The sequence below is a fragment of the Oncorhynchus gorbuscha genome, linkage group LG12, assembly GCF_021184085.1.
Source record: "Oncorhynchus gorbuscha isolate QuinsamMale2020 ecotype Even-year linkage group LG12, OgorEven_v1.0, whole genome shotgun sequence".
In the NCBI taxonomy this organism is placed as follows: domain Eukaryota; kingdom Metazoa; phylum Chordata; class Actinopteri; order Salmoniformes; family Salmonidae; genus Oncorhynchus; species Oncorhynchus gorbuscha.
The window spans coordinates 55,006,568-55,023,277 of NC_060184.1; the positions used below are offsets into that span (position 1 = coordinate 55,006,568).

The 16,710-nt window shown below is 42.2% G+C and overlaps 1 protein-coding gene across 1 annotated transcript in view; it reads right to left on the bottom strand.

The window, feature by feature from the left end:
• The window catches only part of LOC123991132 (zinc finger protein 438-like), a 105,960-nt gene that overhangs the window by 35,028 nt on the left and 54,222 nt on the right, over positions 1-16,710 (bottom strand). Inside the window, exon 2 of the mRNA XM_046292361.1 lies at positions 1,067-1,158. The gene's annotated coding sequence lies outside the window, so the exon portion shown is untranslated. The remainder of the gene's footprint in view (positions 1-1,066; positions 1,159-16,710) is intronic.

Sequence of the window (16,710 nt, forward strand, 5' to 3'; positions counted from 1 at the left end):
CCCAGAACCACACGGGGGGACCTAGTGAATGACCTGCAGAGAGCTGGGACCAAAGGAACAAAGCCTACCATTAGTAACACACTACGCCGCCAGGGACTCAAATCCCGCAGTGCCAGACGTGTCCCCCTGCTTAAGCCAGTACATGTCCAGGCTCGTCTGAAGTTTGCTAGAGAGCATTTGGATGATCCAGAAGAAGATTGGGAGAATGTCATATGGTCAGATGAAACCAAAATAGAACGTTTTGGTAAAAATTCAACTCGTTGTGTTTGGAGGACAAAGAATGCTGAGTTGCATCCAAAGAACACCATACCTACTGTGAAGCATGGGGGTGGAAACATCATGCTTTGGGGCTGTTTTTCTGCAAAGGGACCAGGACAACTGATCCGTGTAAAGGAAGGAATGAATGGGGCCATGAATCGTGAGATTTTGAGTGAAAACCTCCTTCCATCAGCAAGGGCATTGAAGATGAAACGTGGCTTTGTCTTTCAGCATGACAATGATCCCAAACACACCGCCCGGGCAACGAAGGAGTGGCTTCGTAAGAAGCATTTCAAGGTCCTGGAGTGGCCTAGCCAGTCTCCAGATCTCAACCCCATAGACAATCTTTGGAGGGAGTTGAAAGTCCATGTTGCCCAGCAACAGCCCCAAAACATCACTGCTCTAGAGGAGATCTGCATGTAGGAATGGGCCAAAATACCAGCAACAGTGTGTGAAAACCTTGTGAAGACTTACAGAAAACGTTTGACCTCTGTCATTGCCAACAACAGGTATATAACAAAGTATTGAGATAAACTTTTGTTATTGACCAAATACTTATTTTCCACCATAATTTGCAAATAAATTCATTAAAAATCCTACAAAGTGATTTTCTGGATTTTTTTTCTCCTTTTGTCTGGCATAGTTGAAGTGTACCTATGATGAAAATTACAGGCCTCTCATCTTTTTAAGTGGGAGAACTTGCACAATTGGTGTCTGACTAAATACTTTTTTGCCCCACTGTATTTGTGTGCTATTTTGCCCAGCCCTATCTCAAACACACAGCATAAATGTTTTTTAAATGTATTACTTGTGGCCCCTTCTCTCTATGAGGTGGTCCCTCCTCTCTTCCAGGGTTGGTGCCAGAGGTCTGCTCCTCCCCCTGAACCTCTCCACGGGCCCCTGGAACACAAACAGTACATATAGGCTGAATGAACTAAATATACTACTGTAAAATCACATTATTTCTGATAGTATTTTTAAGGCATCCATTAGACACACAGATTGTGGTGACGCGCGGCCAAGCGCCTGCTGCTCTGCCCCAACATTAAACAAAGGAACGTTTCGTTTAACACACCAGGCTACCAGCCAGGTGGGTGGTTGGGGACCCCTGGCCACTCGGTCAGGCTGTATATTAAATAAATCAAGAGCATTCTACTGGGTAAATTATTCAGTTAACACACCTTATCCTCTTCCAACAACCTTGTTAGAGAACCTCAAGAGTGAAAAGCAAAAGAAAGGGAGAGGGGAAAAGACAAGGGAAGGAAAAGAAGAAAAACAACTCATTCACCTGCAACTCAGCAAAACTCTGGGTACATCTCCAAGCACTCAGCCAGAGAAGAGAGATAATTCACCCTGACACCTCCATTGTTTCAGAGTAACGGTAACGCACGCACGCACGCACGCGCACACGCACACACACACACACACACACACACACACACACACACACACACACACACACACACACACACACACACACACACACACACACACACACACACACACACACACAGTGTTTTCAGTACATATTTATAGAAAAATGGCTCTAGATCAGGGATGGGCAAGTTTGATGTGGGCCACAAAACAATTGAACTCATGAGGGGCCGCAGTGGCTCATGGTTCTGTGTACCCACATCCATACACTTTTTATTGGTCTGCGGGCATAGAAAAAAGGGAATGATGCCTCGGTTTCAAACACATAAAGAAATGCTTAAGTCAATCCATATGCAACATATGCACAATATATAGGAAAGGAACATTAAACATACAGGGCCAGTTTCCCAGATACAGATTGAGCCTTGTCCTGGATTCAAAAGGAAGATCTATGGAGAATATCAATTAAAAATGCTTCTTAGTCCAAGACTACGGTTTAGGATTGGGCAGTATACCTATTTCCATACCGTGCCTCTGCCATCCAGGGTTATACTATTACCGGTAGTGCACACAAGAGAGCAATCTTTTGCAGGGAAACAGAAAAAAATCCTTAAAAACATCACTTACAAGAATGCTAACAAAATTCTAACAAGTACTAAGGAATTCTCAAAGTGGATGCTACGTAAATGCTAACGAGCGAATACAAACATTTACTCCTAGGTCAGACAACCCAGCTCATAAAGTATCTCAAAAAGCAGTTTGCAGCACGCACAAAACAAATAATAGGCAGCTGGGATCTTAATTCATGAGGGGATTGTCTCTGCTGCTATTACCAAGAAGCTTGATCTTGCAAACTAACATCAGCCACTTCGTTAACATTAGCAAAACTCCAACTGGAGAAAACTTATTTAGATAGTTAACTTAATAGTTGATATATAGCTGGCAAACTGTTGTAAATTTCATAATTTCACCGCACTTAAATTGCGCTGCAGGAGTGACTCACCTCACAAAGCTCCCATTTTGCTTGTTGTGCTTCTTTGTAAACAAACACATGTAGCTTGTTCAAACCTCTGTTTTGGGAAAATAGTACTGGTAAACATTATAATGAACAATTATCTAACGGGCAAAATGATGAACACAATCTGCTGTATCTATTACCTAGTGCACAAACTGACTGCAGGTATTTATTTAAAAAATAACACATTTTCAGGGCCTCCCGAGTGGCGCAGTGGTCTAAGGCACTACACTATAGTGCTAGCTGTGACACAGGAGATTCTGGTACGAGTCCAGTCTCTGTCGCAGCCGGCCGCGACCGGGAGACCCATGGGAGGACGCACAATTGGCCGAGCGTCGTCCGGGTTAGGGGAGGGTTTGGCCGGCAGGGATGTCCTTGTCCCATCGCGCTCTAGCGACTCCTTTGGCGGGCCGGGCGCATGCACGCTGACATAGTTGCTAGGTGTACGGTATATCCTCCGACACATTGGTGTGGCTGGCTCTGTGTCAAGAAGCAGTGCGGCTTGGTTGGATCGTGGTTTGGAGGACGCACGGCTCTCGACATTCGCCTCTCAAGTCCGTACGGGAGTTGCAGCGACGAGACAAGACTAACTATCAATTGTATACCACGAAATTGGGTAGAAAAAGGGGTTAAAAATAGCCTAGCATTCCATGCCAAAAAACGTCACATCAGAATGATAATAAAAAGCTAACAAGCCAATAACTAGAATCCTCATAGAGAATGCTGACGCATTGAGAACATTTTGTACAGTTTCTGACCTAAACTACAAAAGTAACTCAAACATGTTACTCAGTTTGCTGCACACACAAAAAAACTAATATTAGCCAGCAAGGCCCTTGATCCAGCAGGGGATTCTCTGCTGTTACCAAGCAAATGCTTGATATTGGAAGAAGCTAGCTAACTACTTAGCTTACTAAACTGCAAAAAAAAAAGGACCCTGTCTTTCAAAGATAATTCATAAAAATCCAAATAACTTCATAGATATTCATTAAAGGGTTTAAACATTGTTTCCCATGCTTGTTCAATGAACTATAAACAATTAATGAACAAGCACCTGTGGAACGGTCGTGTGTCACAGCAACATCGGACTGAGCTTGTTATCAATGCAGGCAATCTCAACGCTGTGCGTTACAGGGAAGACATCCTCCTCCCTCATGTGGTACCCTTCCTGCAGGCTCATCCTGACATGACCCTCCAGCATGACAATGCCACCAGCCATACTGCTTGTTCTGTGCGTGATTTCCTGCAAGACAGGAATGTCAGTGTTCTGCCATGGCCAGTGAAGAGCCCGGATCTCAATCCCATTGAGCATGTTTGGGTCCTGTTGGATCGGAGGGTGAGGGCTAGGGCCATTCCCCCCCAGAAATGTCCAGGTACTAGCAGGTGCCTTGGTTGGAGAGTGAGCTAACATCTCACAGCAGTAACTGGCAAATCTGGTGCAGTCCATGAGGAGGAGAGGCTCTGCAGTACTTAATGCAGCTGGTGGCCACACCAGATACTGACTGTTAATTTTGAATTTGACCCCCCCTTAGTTCAGGGACACATTATTCCATTTATGTTAGTCACATGTCTGTGGGACTTGTTCAGTTTATGTCTCAGTTGTTGAATCTTGTTCATACAAATATTTACACATGTTAAGTTTGCTGAAAATAAACGCAGTTGACAGTGAGAGGATGTTTCTTTTTTTGAGTTTAACTACTAAATTAGCAAACCAATTGCACAACTGCAGAGAATTTAGCACATTTTAAGACAGTTAACTTAATCGTTGTAAGATATCCAGCTGGCAAACATTTAGTTGCGAATTCCATACTGTAGATCACCTGGTGCATGCTGCATGACAGTGAGTGACTCACAAGGCTTCGGTCTCTTGTCGTTGTGTGCTTGTAAACTAACACCACATGACTGGGGACTGCCGTAAGCTACATAATAATGTGACAGGAGAAATAAAGAACACAATGTTCTTTATCTCCTGAAGTATTGCACAAGTTGACTCGCAAACTTATTTCTATTCAAGCATATTGGATGACTGTCATTCATATTCCATTCACCCAGTTCAATGTAACCGCGATAGGTTTAGGCTACTACATGTTCCTCAAATTTCCCCTAAACACATCATGAGGTTGCTACAATCTAGCCTATTAATGAAAGTTAACGTAGGTGCACACAGGTCGAGATAAAAATTTGAGGTGACAGACACTGACACATTCAATACCACCTTGCATCTTGCTGATCTGGGGTGTAATCATTAGTCCAATAGTTGCAAACAACTGTTTGTCCATTGTATGTTTATTCCCATTTTGTTTGAGTCTGTTTTTCAACAGAATCGGTGGAATGAATACACCCCCGATCACGAGTAAACACAGTTCCCTTTCAGAGCAGCCACGTTGTATCCCTTCTAGCATCTATGCACTCTCCTTCTCTCACCTTTCCCCTTCACTTGTGGACTTCAATGCACAACACATCAGCTGTATGTAAACAGGCAACAAAAAAAAGATTCCAAGCCAAACTATATCATAACAACTACACAAAGCCTACGTCGATGTCCCCATATTAGCTAAAGTAACGTCAGTCAACATAGCTAATAGAACTAAAGCATTAGTAAACTCACTACAATCATTCAGTAACATTACAGTGTACAGTCAGTAAGCAGTTTAGCACTTACACCGGCGGGCCCTGCTGGCAATATATTTGTAAAACCAAAAGCTCACATTGACTTAGAAGAGTTCTAGTGTTGTGTTGGATAGTCATAGCTAACATAGCATCCCTCTGTTGGAGCAGGGGCTAAACTAGCTAGCTGCATTTGGACGGAAGCTAGCTGTCCTCCGGCTACACCATAGTGCTACCTTAGAGTGCTGTTGAGGCTACTGTACACCTTCATTGCAAAACAGTGTGTTTTAATTAGAGGTCGACCGATTAATCGGAATGGCCGATTAATTGGGGCCGATTTCAAGTTTTCATAACAATCGGAAATCGGTATTTTTGGGCGACAATTTAAAAATAAAAATAAACATTTTTTTTAATTGTTTAATTTGTATACCTTTATTTAACTAGGCAAGTCAGTTAAGAACACATTCTTATTTTCAATGATGGCCTAGGAACGGTGGGTTAACTGCCTCTAACTGCCTCTCTCTCGTTGCACTCCACAAGGAGACTGCCTGTTACGCAAATGCAGTAACCCTTTTAAGTTGCTAGCTAGCATTAAACTTATCTTATAAAAAACAATCATAATCACTAGTTAACTACACATGGTTGATGATATTACTAGATCTTATCTAGCGTGTCCTTCATTGCATATAATCTGACTGAGCATACAAGTATCTGACTGAGCGGTGGTAGGCAGAAGCTGGCGTGTAAACATTCATTCAAACAGCACTTTAGTGCGTTTTGCCAGCAGCTCTTCGTTGTGCGTCAAGCATTGCACTGTTTATGACTTCAAGCCTATCAACTCCCGAGATGAGGCTGGTGTAACCAAAGTGAAATGGCTAGCTAGTTAGCGCGGGCTAACAAGAGGAACGGAAGCTATACTGTTACACTGGCAATACTAAAGTGCCTATAAGAACATCCAATAGACAAAAGGTATATGAAATACAAAATGGTATAGAAAGAAATAGTCCTATATATACTATATTAACTACAACCTAAAACCTCTTACCTTGGAATATTGAAGTCTCATGTTTAAAGGAACCACCAGCTTTCTCATGTTCTGAGCAAGGAACTGAAACGTTAGATTTCTTACATAGCACATATTGCACTTTTACTTTCTTCTCCAACACTTTGTTTTTGCATTATTTAAACCAAATTGAACAGGTTTCATTATTTACTTGAGGCTAAATTGATTTTATTGTTGTATTCTATTAAGTTAAAATAAGTGTTCAATTCAGTATTGATGTAATTGTCATTATTACAAATAAACAAAAAAATAAAAATCGGCCGATTAATCGGAATCGGCTTTTTTTGGTGGTCCTCCAATAATCGGTATCGGCGTTGAAAAATCATAATCGGTCGACCTCTAGTTTTAATAAATAATAACAGAAAGTGCTTGAAAAACACAGAGTAATATGCATGTTCTTTCCACAGAGAGAGAGAGAAAGAGAGAGAAAAAAGAGTGAGGAAGGACGAGAGAAAGAAAGAAGGAGAGAGAGAGAGCCAGTCCCAGGGCCGTGAGGCTTTAAGTCAACTGACCGACACTCCTCATTATCAACTCACACAGTACGAATTGGAGCTAACAGGCTTTGGCCCCGGCAGACAGGCCCATGAGACTCTGTGTGTGTGTGTGTGTGTGTGTGTAAGACATTGTGCTGAGGAGCAGTGAAAGGGGTCCGTTCCTAAACCACAATCCTTTCCAAATAACCCCACAAGCTTTGTAGGATGACCGGAGCATTCTTATGATAGCTACTACCAAAGTAGCTAATCTAATTTTCACACACTAAACAACTGCTGTGTGTATTTTGCTATTGGTTAGTGACATAAGCTTGCTACAGTATGTGCAAAAGGAGGTAAGGTTATGCTACTGGTGGTTTATATATTCTATGACATGACATTTTATGTACCAAGACGTTCAAATAAACCTTCAGTTCAAACTTCCATTCTGTTTTTCCTCCCACCCTCCCATGCAGCTATCAGGCTCATATTCCCTCCATAAGGCTGGGGCTGGGCTGGCATTTACATTAGCCTCTCCCTCCCTCCCTCCGACATCACCGTCCAGGCCAGGGCTGAAACCAGTAACCACCTTGCAATGTAAATTATTACATTTGTGAATCAAGCTTTCCACCTCAAACAGGCTGTTTATATAGGCCCTGATATAGAGGGAGATAAAGAGCAAGTGTGTTTTCCTGGGGGTGTTGAATGTCATTAGCTTACGCTGAGGCTTTGTGTGTGTGTGTGTGTATGTTATTCATAATGGCATTCTATCTACATACTACGTGGCTATGCCTCTCGTTCTGCTACTTAATAAACTCAACATCAACATCAACTCAGCTGCAGGGCAGGGGAATGGCGATGGATTCAAAATATTATGTTCCTTTAGATGGAGGTGACAGAGGAAACAGGTTGCCCTTTGTTTTATAGATAAAATTAATCTAAAAGCTCCTGAAATCATTTTCACTTCAGTTCCATTTTACTCACAAATGTATATTGGTTAACTGTTTGGTTCACCATCTCTGACTGCATCCCAAATGGAACCCTATACCTAGCCCAAATAAGTGTACATTATAGGGAATGGGGTGCCATTTGGCACACAATCTCTGGCTATGAAAAAATAACTTGGTCTGACCTTAGTTCCCTGATGTTAGTTTTATGCTATAGCACAGAACATTTCATCTTGTCATTGTTTTCACTATAAAACAAAATGGCCGATCAGCAGGTGGTCCAAGTTCCCTTCCGTCACCTGTCATGCTAAAGTCTTAAACTTGGAGACAAAAAGAAAGAGCAAGGTGTATTTTTTGTAAAATCACATACAGCTGCACCGTACCACTGAATTCCAAAATTAACCTCGACCACATGAAAGAAAACCTGCTGTCTCCATTCCGGGTAGGACAGGAAAATTACACCCCTCCACTCCATGCCTTGGTATTAAACCTCAATTACAAACTGGGTGGTTGGAGCCCTGAATGCTGATTGGCTGACAGCCGTGGTATATCAGACCGTATACCACGGGTATGACAAAATATGAATTTTTACTGCTCTAATTACATTGGTAACCAGTTTATAATAGCAATAAGGCATCTCTGGGGTTTGTGGTATATGGCCAATATACCATGGCTAAGGTCTGTATCCAGGCACTCTGCGTTGTGTCGTGCAGAGAACAGCCCTTAGTCGTGGTATATTCAAATCAAATGTTTGTCACATGCGCCGAATACAACAGTGAAATGCTTACTTACAAGCCTATAATCAACAATAAGTAAAACATTGTTTTATTTTCTAAGAAATAATTAAAACAGCAGCAGCAAAATAACAAACGAGGCTATATACACAGCTGTACATTTTGATGAAACATGGTGAAGCCCCAAAAATGCCCTCACTGGAAGCCTGTGTTTCAGACATAAGGAAGTGGATGGCTGCAAACTTTCTACTTTTAAACTCGGACAAAACAGAGATGCTTGTTCTAGGTCCCAAGAAACAAAGAGATCTTCTGTTGAATCTGACAATTAATCTTGATGGTTGTACAGTCGTCTCAAATAAAACTGAAGGACCTCGACGTTACTCTGGATCCTGATCTCTCTTTTGACGAACATATCAAGACTGTTTCAAGGACAGCTTTTTTCCATCTACGTAACATTGCAAAAATCTGAAATTTTCTGTCCAAAAATGACGCACAAAAATGTATCCATGCTTTTGTCACTTCTAGGTTAGACTACTGCAATGCTCTACTTTCCGGATAAAGCACTAAATAAACTTCAGTTAGTGCTAAATACGGCTGCTAGAATCCTGACTAGAACCAATTTATTTTTATCATATTACTCCAGTGCTAGCCTCCCTACACTGGCTTCCTGTTAAGACGAGGGCTGATTTCAAGGTTTTACTGCTATCCTACAAAGCATTACATGGGCTTGCTCTTATCTATCTTTCCGATTTGGTCCTGCCGTACATACCTACACGTACGCTACGGTCACAAGACGCATGTCTCCTAATTGTCCCTAGAATTTCTAAGCAAACAGCTGGAGGCAGGGCTTTCTCCTATAGAGCTCCATTTTTATGGAATGGTCTGCCTACCCATGTGAGAGACGCAGACTCGGTCTCAACCTTTAAGTCTTTATTGAAGACTCATCTCTTCAGTAGGTCCTATGATTGAGTGTAATCTGGCCCAGGAGTGTGAAGGTGAACGGAAAGGCACTGAAGCAACGAACCACCCTTGCTGTCTCTGCCTGGCCGGTTCCCCTCTCTCCACTGGGATTCTCTGCCTATAAATGGGGGCTGAGTCACTGGCCTACTGGTGCTCTTCCATGCCGTCCATCACTTGATGGGTGCATCACTTGAGTGGGTTGAGTCTACCTGGCATGATGACTCTTTGCTGTCTCCAGTCCACCTGGCCGTGCTGACCTGTTGCACCCTCGACAACCACTGTGATTACTATTATTGGAGACTATAACATGTTCTGTTATAATCTCCACCCGGCACAGCCAGAAGAGGACTGGCCACCCCTCATAGCCTGGTTCCTCGCTAGGTTTCTTCCTAGGTTTTGGCCTTTCTAGGTTTTTTTTTTCCTAGCCACCGTGCTTCTACACCTGCATTGCTTGCTGTTTGGGGTATTAGGCTGGGTTTCTGTACAGCTGATTTAAGAAGGGCTATATAAATACATTTGAATTGATATACAGGGGGTACCGGTACAGAGTCGATCTGCGGGGGTACACCACCCAGTTTATAATATTGGCCATATACCACACCCCCCCGGGGCTTATTGTTTAATTAGAGGACGGCAGTGATGTCACCAGTGAGAGAATAAGGGGTCCCATTGTTGCCAAGGCAGGGTGCTTCATGAAATAGACTCACATCTAAAAACACCTCGAACGTCAGTTTGTTAACTTTGTGTGGAGAGGGCTAGGGTAGGCCAAGCCTTGGCTTATGGGTCGTACAAAGAAAGTTGTTCATCCCATCAAACTGGAAAGTACTGGGCAGTCATGCTGCCTCACATGGTGGCACAATGCAGTTCAAATGTAGTCAATCATTCAATCATCACCATTTGGAATCGTACTACAGGACATAGCCTACATGTTTAGCCCTGTGTATATAAAAGAAAGAAGAAAAGAAAACCTGGTGTGATATACAGTGCCTTCAGAATGTACTCCGAGCCCTGGACTTTTTCCACATTTTGTTACGTTACAACCTTATTCTAAAATTGATAAAAATGAAACAAATTCCTCAGCAATCTACACACAATACCCCACAATGACAAAGCAAAAACAGGTTTTTGGAAAGTTGAGTTAATTTATTAAAAAAATATATATATTTACATAAGTATTCAGACCCTTTGCTAGGACACTCAAAATTGACTTGTGGTAAATTCAATTGATTGGACATGATTTAGAAAGGCATACACCTGTCTATATAAAGGTCTCAGTTGACAGTGCATGCCAAAGCAAAAAACCAAGCCATGAGATCGAAGGAATTGTCCGTAGAGCGCCGAGACAGGATTGTGTCAAGGCACAGATCTGGAGAAGGGTACAAAAAAAATGTCTGCAGCAATGAAGGTCCCCAAGAACACAGTGGGCTGCATCGTTCTTAAATGGAAGAAGTTTGGAACCACCAAGACTCTTCCTAAAGTTATAGCAAGATGATGCCGACAGAGATGGTCACCTCGCTTCACGTTCTTAGGAAACTATGCAGTAATTTGTTTTTTTGATTTGTTAGATTACTTGTTAGATATTACTGCAGCGTCGGAACTAAAAGCACAAGCATTTGACTACACTCACATTAACATCTGCTAACCATGTGTATGTGACCAATAAAGTTTGATTTGAAGTTGGCCTCCCGGCCAAACTGAGCAATCAGGGGGAGAAGGGCCTTGGTCAGGGAGGTGACCAAGAACCCGATGCTCAGTCTGACAGAGCTCTAGAGTTCTTCTGTGGAGATGGGAGAACCATCCAGAAGGACAACCATCTCTGCAGAACTCCACCAATCTGGCCTTTATGGCAGTGGCCAGATGGAAGCCACTCCTCAGTAAAAGGCACATGAAATCCCACTTGGTGTTTGCCAAAAGGCACCTAAAGACTCTCAGACCATGAGATTCTCTGGTCTGATGAAACCAAGATTGGACTGAATGCCAAGCGTCACATCTGGAGGAAACCTGGCACCACCCCTACGGTGAAGAATGGTGGTGGCAGAATCATGCTGTGGGGATGCTTTTCAGCGGTAGGGACTGGGAGACTAGTCAGGATCGAGGTAAAGATGAACAGAGCAAAGTACAGAGAGATCCTTGATGATAACCTGATCCAGAGTAGGGCTGGGCGGTATACTGTTTTTGCGATATACCGGTATTGATGCACAGACCCGGTTTGGGTTTTTACTTTACCTTCTATAACGGTATTTTAATGTTTGGTTTGTTAAATGTGATACGCAGTGTGTAGCGTCCATTTTTAGAGTTTACTTCGCTACTTGAGTCATCCCTCTCCGCTCTCTCTCGCCATACCGCTTTCCACACAGACCTAGTCCCTGCTCCCGTCACTCAAGGAGCGCATTTGTTGTTCCTCGACCACGAGACACTTGCCTGCACGGTCAATGCAGTATATGCAACAATGTTAATGACAACAATGCAGTTGTCACTTTGCTTTGTATTGTATAATTACACTATTAGCTTGTGTTTCTTACATCTGCAAACAGATAGTTTGTCTTTTCTTAGCAAGTTGTTCCTAAATCTTGTTAGCCGCTAATGCTAATCACTAGCTAGCTAATACATGTACTGAGTAAGAGGAAGCGTAGTTAACTTATACAGCCTGATAATACCAGTGATGGTATAGACCTAAATCAGCATGTTGTTTGTGCAACAGTCTCTTCTACATCAAAGATGAATACGCAAAGCAAGAATACATTAGCTACATGAAGTAGCTAAGAGTAAACATTCAATGTAGCCAAAGATTATAGGGTCCCATATGAAACACCTATCAACACTTTAGCTCCTACCCTGTCACAATAACTCCTCCCTGGCATTTTCATTCGTTCTCATGTCAAACAACACTGTATTAAAAGTGCCCACTATTATATTCTAACTATAGAATTACAATATACATTCTATTTCCATGATCCAACAGTTAAGATTTAGAGCAAAACACTTGGGTTAAGTCAAATTGCAACATTTGGTTAAAAATATGGCCCAGATTGCTTGCCCACATCGTGCAGCCCTACGTGGCAGTGTGGAAATGATCTCAAATGCAGAAATTGATGAAAATTATGCATTTTTTCAGGTTTAAGTTTTATTGAACAGTATAAAACAATCAATCAGATGGAGAAAGACCCATTGAAATCACTTAGAATGTATGTGTTGCAACCCTAGGGTCATGCACTACTTATAAAGCAAATTTAGAATTCTTGTTTAAAAAAACATAAAATTGTATTTTTAATTATTATTTTTAATACCGTGATACAATATTTTGGCCATATCGCCCAGCCCGACTCCAGAGCTCTCTGGACCTCAAACTGGGGTAAAAAATTCACCTTCCAACAGGACAATGACCCTAAGCACACAGACAAGACAACGCAGGAGTGGCTTCGGGACAAGTTTCTGAATGTCCTAGAGTGGTGCAGCCAGAGCCCGGACTTGAACCTGATCGAACATCTCTAGAGGAGAACTGAAAATAGCTGTGCAGTGATGCTCCCCATGACAGAGCTTGAGAAGATCTGCAGAGTATTTGGGGAGGAACTCAAATGGGTCAAATGTTTCGGGTAACGTTCCACAAGCTTCCCACAATAAGTTGGGTGAATTTTGGCCCATTCATCCTGACAGTGCTGGTGAAACTGAGTCAGGTTTGTAGGCCCCCTTGCTCACACACACTTTTTCAGTTCTGGCCACAAATTTTCTATATGATTGAGGTCAGGGCTTTGTGATGGCCACTCAAATACCTTGACTTTGTTGTCCTTGAGCCATTTTACCAGAACTTTGGAAGTATGCTTGGGGTCATTGTCCATTTGGAAGATCCATTTGCGACCAAGCTTCAACTTACTGACTGATGTCTTGAGATGTTGCTTCAATATATCTACCTAATTTTCTACCTCATGATGCCATCTAGCAAAGCACCCCCACAACATGATGCTGCCACCCCCGTGCTTCACTGTTGGGATGGTGTTCTTCAAGCTTGCAAGCCTCCCCCTTTTCCCCCCAAACATAACGATGGTCAATATGGCCAAACAGTTCTATTTTTGTTTCATCAAACCAGAGGCCATTTCTCCAAAAAGTATGATCTTTGTCCCCATGTGCAGTTGCAAACCGTAGTCTGGCTTGTTTATGGCGGTTTTGGAGCAGTGGCTTCTTCCTTGCTGACCGGCCTTTCAGGTTATGTCGATATAGGACTAATTTTACTGTGGATATAAATACTTTTGTTACCGTTTCCTTCAGCATCTTCACAAGGTCCTTTGCTGTTGTTCTGGGATTGATTTGCACTTTTCGCACCGAAGTACATTCATCTCTAGGAGACAGAACTCGCCTCCTTCCTGAGCGGTACGATGGCTGCGTGGTCCCATGGTGTTAATACTTGTGTACTATTGTTTGTACAGATGAACGTGGTACATTCAGGCATTTGGAAATTGCTCCCAAGGAAGAACCAGACTTGTGGAGGTCTGCATTTTTTTGGCTGATTTCTTTTGATTTTCCCATGATGTCAAGCAAAGGAGGCACTGAGTTTAAAGGTAGGCCTTGAAATACATCCACAGGTACACCTACAATTGACTCAAATTATGTCAATTAACCTATCAGAAGCTTCTAAAGCCATGACATAATTTTCTGGAATTTTCCAAGCTGTTTAAAGGCACAGTTAACTTAGTGAATGTAAACTTCTGACCCACTGGAATTGTGATACAGTGAATAATAAGTCAAATAAACTGTCTGTAAACAATTGTTGGTAAAATGACTTCAAAGTAGATGTCCTAACCCAGGGGTCCCCAAACTTTTTCCTGTGAGGGCCACATAACTTTTCCCTTCTCTGAAGGGGGGCCGGTGTCAGTTTGTAACAGAAAAAGTGTGACGATCGTAGGGGAGCTTAAAAATTTTTTTGTTTTCCAGAAAGCCACACATAACCAAATAACCCTTTCCAGATTCTTTACAGAAAAAAAGTCAGGAAACAAATAATAACACTATTAATGAAATAAATAATAACTAAATAACCCTCTCTGAGTTCTTCACAGAAAAAACAGGAAATAAATAATAACTAAATAACTCTCTGGGTTCTTCATCGAAAAAAAAGCCATGGAACATTAACTTTCTGTCGTGCCATGCACAATCTTAACAGATAAAAGTTCAGCTCAGTTGTCAGAGCAGAATCTCTCTGACACATATGAGCAGTCTCTTAAAGTTCTTGTGTTCCTTCCTTATAATCCTTTTGTAGGTTCCAGTAGGCTTGTAGACACCGCTGTTTGCAGCTCTCTCTCATCAACTTCCCTGTGAAAACCACAAAAGAAGCAGGTTGAGAAACTGAACTAAGTGATACAGCACCTACACAGCACAATACATTTCACTACCAGTATGGTTGTAAAGATGGATTTTATCCCAGTAGATTTTATTATGATTATATTTGTTTATGCTCAGAATGACTCATTCAAGTCAGAAAAGTGAGCTTACCTATGTATGTTCATCAGTGTGAACTGTGGGCCTGCATCTGGCTGGTGAGAAGTTGAATATCAGGTTCCATTCTAGTTACAGCCAGTCTCAAGCACTGATGCAAATGTTCATCTGTCAATCTTGATCTCATCGGGGTTTTCAGCAGTTTCATGCGAGAAAAGGTTTTCTCGCAGATATACGTGCTGCCAAAAACTGTGGACATTTTCATTGCGTGTTTTTTGATGTTTGGATATGTGTCGTTTGGGAGGGCGGCATAGAAGTCAATGAGACTGTTGGGCTTGAATGCGTCTTTCAGAACATCACAGTTCTGTAACTCAGCCAACTCAAACTGATATGAAGGCTGGGCTTCATCAAAGACGGATTTCTTTTGCATGAACATGTAGTTCACTGAATCGCACACCGAACTCCGCCTTCAGCATTTCCAGTGCTTCCACGCACTTTTCAGCTGGGAACGGGACCGCTGGGTTCTCTGTCGACAGGTTTTGGGTAGCAGGAAGATGGACGAAGTTGCGCTTTTTCACTTGTTCCAAAAGCAGCGCTAATTTCACCTCAAATGCTTTTATGTGTGAATACATGTCGCAAATGAGTTTCCCCTCACCTTGTAGCTGCAAGTTAAGGCTGTTAAGTATTTCTGTCACGTCTGTTAAAAATGCGAGGTGCCATTTCCATTCTGGGTCGATCAGCTCTGGGACCGTTTTGTCTTTTAAATGAAGAAATGCGTTAATTTCGGGTAGCAGCTCGTAAAAACACCTCAAAACTCTGCCCCGGCTCAGCCATCGGACCTCTGTGTAGTACAGCACATCTCCGTGCGTAGACTACAGTTCAGACAGGAATTATTGGAACTGCCTGTGTTTAAGTCCCTTTGCTCTGATGAAGTTTATGCACGACACCACAACCTTCATTACAGAATTCAACGCGTCTGGTGATTGTACTCGCCGACAGACTTACGGCATTAAATGAATCTTTCTTCTCGGGACACACCTCCTCCGTGACAGCATCCATACATTTCTTAACAAACTCACCGTCAGTGAAACGGATGCCTGGTTCAGCTGAGCTTGGCGTACAAATGTATTCTGCTGAGATAGTAGTCCACTTTTTAGCTTTGAGAGTTTGTCTGCTCGTATTTGGCCTTGCAAGCTATCGTACTTGTCTTTGTGACGGGATTCATAGTGTCGGCGAAGATTGTATTCTTTGAATACCGCCACCGTCTCTTGACAGATGAGACAAACAGCCTTTTCTTTGCATTGAACAAAAAAATTATCGTTTGTCCACTGCAGGTTAAATACCCTGCATTCTGAATCAATTTTTCTCTTACCTAACCTTTTCGCCATTATTCCGTTCTCTCTTTGACAGGGCCGGGCCTAGGATTTTTTTTCTGGAGGCCAAATAGGAAAAAAATTCGATAGCGTCTCTGGTATTGTTCAGAGGGCCGGGCCAAATGTGCTGACGGGCCGTATCCGGCCCGCGGGCCGTAGTTTGGTGACCACTGTCCTAACCGATTTGACAAAACTATAGTTAGTTTGTTGACAGTAAATTTGTGGAGTGGTTGAAATGTAAACTTCCAACTTCAACTGTAAATGTGATATTTCATATTTGTAGTTTTAATAAATTAGCAAAAATCTCAACACTATTTTTGCCTTCTCTTCTTGACATATATATATAGAACATATATATATAGAATAAGGCTGTAACCTAACAAAAAGAAAAGTAAAACTCAAGGGCCTGAAATTAATACTTTAATACTTAATAATTTCCGTACACACACCTACGCACACACACTTACGCGCACACACACACACAC